Here is a 5,291-nt window from a genome sequence, read left to right as displayed (position 1 = left end):
AAAAAAGAATATACATATGTATCTATAACTGAAGATCGCAGAAAGAGAGTTGATTAAATATTTACATTACTTCTGAGGCTTGTGAGCAAACAATTGCTGTACCATAACTAAGAAAGTTTTAAACTCATCCTTGTGAACTTTAGCCTGTCAAAGGTTAACTCCATGTCTTGCTCCAGTGTTTTCTTTCATAAGTTAAAGAAAACAAAAACGAATGACTAATTCCTTGAGGTTTTGACTAAGCAGAAATATAAAATACAAACACAGCTTAAAAAACAAAAGGAATAAATACTTGGGGTACTTTATTTTACTTTGAGAACAGCTTGTGTTTTTAAAGTTCAAAAATTACTTCGGCTGCAGATAAGGGTATCTGTTAGCTGCCTAGACAGCATTCTGAAAATTCTCACTCAATGGACAAAAAGAGGCTTGTATTTCAGGATGAAAGCCAATCACCTTATCAGTATTTTTTTCTTTGTACAACTGAAAGAGAAAAAACTAACATGATTAAACAAATTCTCCTTTGCAGGTCAGGCTATCACTTGTTAACTATATAGTTCACTTGTAACTAGGTTAAAAGTATCAACACTTCTAACTATAGGTGGGGTTTCTGGAGTTCTCTCTCGATGCTTGGTACAGTTCTTCATGTCTCATCCATTCCCTTTGCTAATCTCTACAGAGGAGATGTCAGTGCTCCAGTTCTCCACCCTGGGAAGCTGGAAGGCAGAGAAGTCAGCTAACTTGCTCAAGCCAATAGAGCTCACCAATATCCTGCATAAACATTTGGCCACTGTTTCAAATGTAACTGTACCATTTAAAGGAAAAGCTGCCTTAGACATGGTTAGAGAAATTCATGGTGAAAAACTAAGGGTATATAAGGCCAAGTATTAGATTCCATGGTTTCTATAGAGGCCTGGTGGTTCTTAAAAAAAAAAAAAAAAAAAAAAAACTGCAGAGCAAAGCTCCCAATAGTGTCAACCTTCCTGCACAACCTCAGGAAAGACCGCTTTAAACAACAGGTTAGCTGTTCATGACTCAATACAAATTGACCATAAAATTCGGCTCTTAGATGAAATAATTGCTCCGAGACTTTTTCTCATCAGTACAGACTTGACTTGAATAGATACAAATCCTCAGGAATGCATTTTGTAGAAACTGAGGCAGGCAAAGCAGAGTGACACAAGTCGAAAATGACAAAATCTGAAGTGTCCTTGGAGGACTCAGCAGGCAAGCAGGGATTTGTATTGACTCATCAATAATAAACCACATGAGGGCATTGGGGGACTGGATGCAAAGTCTTGAGCAGTTTGTTCTCCTGATTACACAATGTTACAAGCAAGGACTATTAAATAAAAATGCTTTGCTGGACAATGAAAATCTGGTCTGTTCAATAAAAGAGGAATGTAATGTACCTGCATGTTGAAATGTCTTATTTAACAGTTATGTAACTCATGTTAGCTTAGCCTAGAGGCTCCTGGGATGAGGATATAGTATTGCATTGATCTTATCGCTGTTTTCATAGTAGTGGTGGCTGGTCAAAGAAAAGATAGGTACAGATTTCATACTTTGACTCTTAACAGAGAAGTAAACATAAAGAGAAGTTTCCCCCGGAACCCCTAAAACATTTGAATATTAATCACGTCTGCTTGTGGGTGTCTTTTAAACATGTTCCCACTGCCCTTAAATGCTTGTTGTCATAAAGAGCTGAGTTATTTTTATTTATTTGTTTTGCCTTTCTGTTGTCTTTGGTGTTGTTTATTTTTGTTTTTGTTCTTTCTAGAAGCCTCAACCAGCGCCAGAGAGTCTGTAAAAGTCAGCTCAGAGCCCTTCAGGCACTCGGTTACAGTCAACGTGCTCTCTGGCGCCACCAAGCTTCCTGGTGCGGAAAAGCAAGTAGGCGGGCTTTTTCTCAGTTCTGGGTTACTGTTCCCTGGGTCCCTTTAATATCACACTGAGCAGGAGGGAAAGGTGTTCTTTAGAATTAGGGACCTACGGTTGCAGGGATAGTTACTGGGAACTTAATAGTGCCATGTAAACTACCTATTTAGTTCTTTTACCTGCATCATGGGAATACTACCTTTAAATCAAATCTCTTTCTTCATCAATCAGAGAGGTTGATGTCAATATTTTGCAAATTTTTCAGAGTAGTCCTTTTTGTCTCTTAGTAGTACTTTTCAACATTGGTCAAAAGCAGAAATGCTGCAGCTTGAACCTCCTAACTAACTTTGTCATTCATTACCAGTTAATTCTTGATGGTTCATTATCCTTTTTGAAGGAAAATCTGGGCCAGAATACCTCAAGGTGGAACACATCACAAATCTTCAGTTATCTAAAGAGCCAACCTCACCACACCCAAACACCTTTAAAAGAAAAGGTGATAGGGAGGAAGACCAGGACACAAAACACAAGTCAAGGCTTTCAATTAAAAACATGCAAAAGCATACTTAGGTTCCTAAAATATTTCACCGGAACTGGAATTACATTAAAGCACTTAAAGAAAGAAAGCAAGTACCAACACAGACAGTAATAGAACTGAATCTGGAGTTTGGACTCAACAGAAGCCCCATAAATGTCCGCGTGGCAGTATCAGCTAAAGAATACGACATTCTTTTTGCTTGAGTATAAGATGCATTTCAAAGCATCAGCAGACCATCAAATCATGAAACATAGCTGACCGGAATTATGATACCAATTACAATATTTATGCTTGCTAGTCCCTGCTGTGGTGCTTTGGAATTACAGTCTGCATTAATGGATACTGAGGCAGAGGAAGAAGAAGCCGGTTTCATATTTAGACGGTGCCCTTGGACGCTGAACAAGAAAGGAGTACTCAGAAGCAAGCGTGTTCCCTAGGACATTAACTAGTAGGTGTTTCCCCAGCCTCTAAGAAGAGTTATGAAAAGTCCCATCTACAACGCTCTCGTGTACAGTGTAGTCACACAACCCAAGGCACACAACATCGAGTCCAAAATACAGCCAAAGATTTTGAGAGCTTGAACACGAAAGGGGGAAAAAAATCCAAGGGAGTGTAACTACATTCCCTCATGGCCCATCTACCGCCAACAGCAGCTTCCCAACGCTGACGCTGCAAGTCAGTTACTAGTTTTCAGTTTAATAAGAGCCATGTGAACCGCTTATGGACAAGGAATAGACTTGGCCAAGAGGCTCAGAGGAATACCCAGTTACAGTTACTCTTATTTTTAAAGGCTATAAATAGATCGGGAAACGTAAGGGTCTTTAAAAACTTCCATCTACGAAAGAACACCCCAGCCCCTCCACCCCGCGCCAGTCAACCCTCCGGGTGATTTAAGCATGAATTATATAATAGGAAGCCAAGGTTCAAAGCACGGTGAAGAGATGGGATCGTGAAAAGACATTTAGGTTAAGAAAATGAAAAACTAGAAAAGTGAGTTAATCGAGGAGAGAATCGGATAGAAACTAAAACGAAAACAAACCTTGCTTTTAAAAAAATCAGTGTCTGTACAGCGGAATGGCCAATTCCCAGCCCCCAAATCAACCCCGGTGCAATTTGGTAGCGCTGCTCTCAGTCACCAAACATAACTCCCAAGCGGAGGCTGCAGGGATCTATGAAAATGAACCTGGAGGTGACCTGACATCACTCGCAGGGCCCTCCTCCAGGTCACCCTCTCGGTCCCTTCCCCTCCCCACATTCTCAGGTCCCAGTGGCGGCTCCCGCCCAGGACACGCCTCCTCCGCCCGCGGCGGCTCCGCGCGGGACCTCGGCCTCTGTCCCTGCTCCGCGCGTCTCGGCCCCCGCCCGCTCCGTCCTCCTGTTGCCCGTCCCACCCGCAGCCGACACCGCGGGGACCCCGGTGCCCAGTCGCTCGCTCCCCGGTGACTCACCAGTGGGATTGGGGAGAAGTTGGAGGCTGCTGAGCAGACACATCCCGACCAATGAGCGCGCCGGCCGGGGCGGCGGCGGGCAGACTGGCCCCCAGCCCGGGAGAGCACCCACCGCTCGGTGCGTCCCCAGGGTGCGCCCGAGCGCCGCGCGCTCAGAGGAGCGGAGGCCGGAGTCACGGGAGGTTCCAGGCCCCGCTAGGGTTCGGGGCGGAGGGCACCGGGGAAGCCCGCATCCCTCGGACCCTCACCCCGAGACTCACCCCTCTCTGTGGCCGCTCTGCAGCTTTCGCCTGCACTCGGTCCAGCCTCGCCACTTGCACATCTCCGCGCCCCGCGCGCCTCGCGCTCACCCCCCGCCTCGCCGCACAGGACTAGCCGCGAGAGCAGTTCCTTGGGTGACCTGAAGGTTTCCGCCAGGTCTCCCAAATCCTAGCACACCGTGTAAAGGAGCGGAGGGGGCTCCCCCTCCCAGTCATTCCCCCACCTTGCCCTTCCCAAAAGGTCTTTGCCAGACATTCTTGGAATTGTTTAGCTTTGTGGCTTTCAAGACAACTATACGCTGTCTCTCCGGGTTTCTGTGGTGCTGCAGCAGACTCTCATTCTCTAACCGACCAAGACCACAATGCTTCTTCTCTCTCACACTCTCTTGCTCTTTCCATGTTTCCCTTCTTCTCTCTTTCTTTCTGCTTTCTTCATTCCTTTTTTCCTTTTCATTGTATTTTCTCTCTTCCTTCCCTTCTCTCTCTCTCTCTCTCTCTCTCTCTCTCTCTCTCTCTGTCTCTCTGTCTCTCTCTCTCTCTGTCTCTCTGTCTCTGTCTCTCTCTGTGTATTTGTGTCTTGGTCTCTCTGTCATTGTCTCTCTGTGTGCTTCTCTTTTACTTAGGAAGTTGAGGTCCTTTTGAAGGGTATTTATCAAAGAAAGAATGACTTTGAGCAGAAACAAGTATTTATGGAAACTGTCTATGTAGTAGCTATTATAACCAAACAAGTCAGAGAGGCTAAATTTCTCTCTCTCTCTCTCTCTCCCTCTCTCCCTCTCTCTCCTTTTTTCCAGGATTTCAATCTAGTTATTCAACGCCAAGTACATATATATTAGTTGGAAGACTGATCCCCACCAACCACCCCCCCCCCCCCCCCCTTGGAATCACAAATTTTAAACAACACACACGCTCTGTAGGTGTGATCGTACCAAAACACAAGTGGGTTTTTCTGAACTTGAAATGATCTTTTAACTGCATAATATCTTACTCCTTTTGCCCTAACCAACTTTATGTTGGTTAATTAAGAACATGTTAATGAAATAGTAAGTGGAATACCATAAAAGGGCATCTCAAGGAAAAAGTGAACTGGTCTTTCAGTAATTTATTGATGTGGGTAAGTTCAATGCATGGCCTTTAGACAGAAGTCTCCCAGCGTCACTCTTTGTCTGAGGG

At 44.6% G+C, this 5,291-nt stretch overlaps 1 protein-coding gene across 2 annotated transcripts in view; it reads right to left on the bottom strand.

Annotated features, from left to right (window-relative positions):
- Mme (membrane metalloendopeptidase) overlaps positions 1-4,263 on the bottom strand; it is a 76,027-nt gene extending 71,764 nt beyond the window's left edge. Inside the window, exon 1 of one of the 2 annotated variants that reach the window (XM_005344054.2) lies at positions 4,119-4,263. The gene's annotated coding sequence lies outside the window, so the exon portion shown is untranslated. Of the gene's footprint in view, positions 1-3,449; positions 3,633-4,118 lie in introns of those variants that run through there. The other variant, XM_005344053.3, reaches the window with a different exon arrangement.
- Positions 4,264-5,291: the final 1,028 nt, after the last annotated feature.

Source organism: Microtus ochrogaster, chromosome 1 (genome assembly GCF_000317375.1).
Source record: "Microtus ochrogaster isolate Prairie Vole_2 chromosome 1, MicOch1.0, whole genome shotgun sequence".
NCBI classification, from domain to species: Eukaryota; Metazoa; Chordata; class Mammalia; order Rodentia; family Cricetidae; genus Microtus; species Microtus ochrogaster.
The sequence above is the reverse complement of the archived record's forward strand: the minus strand, read 5'-3'. Positions and strand labels throughout refer to the sequence as shown.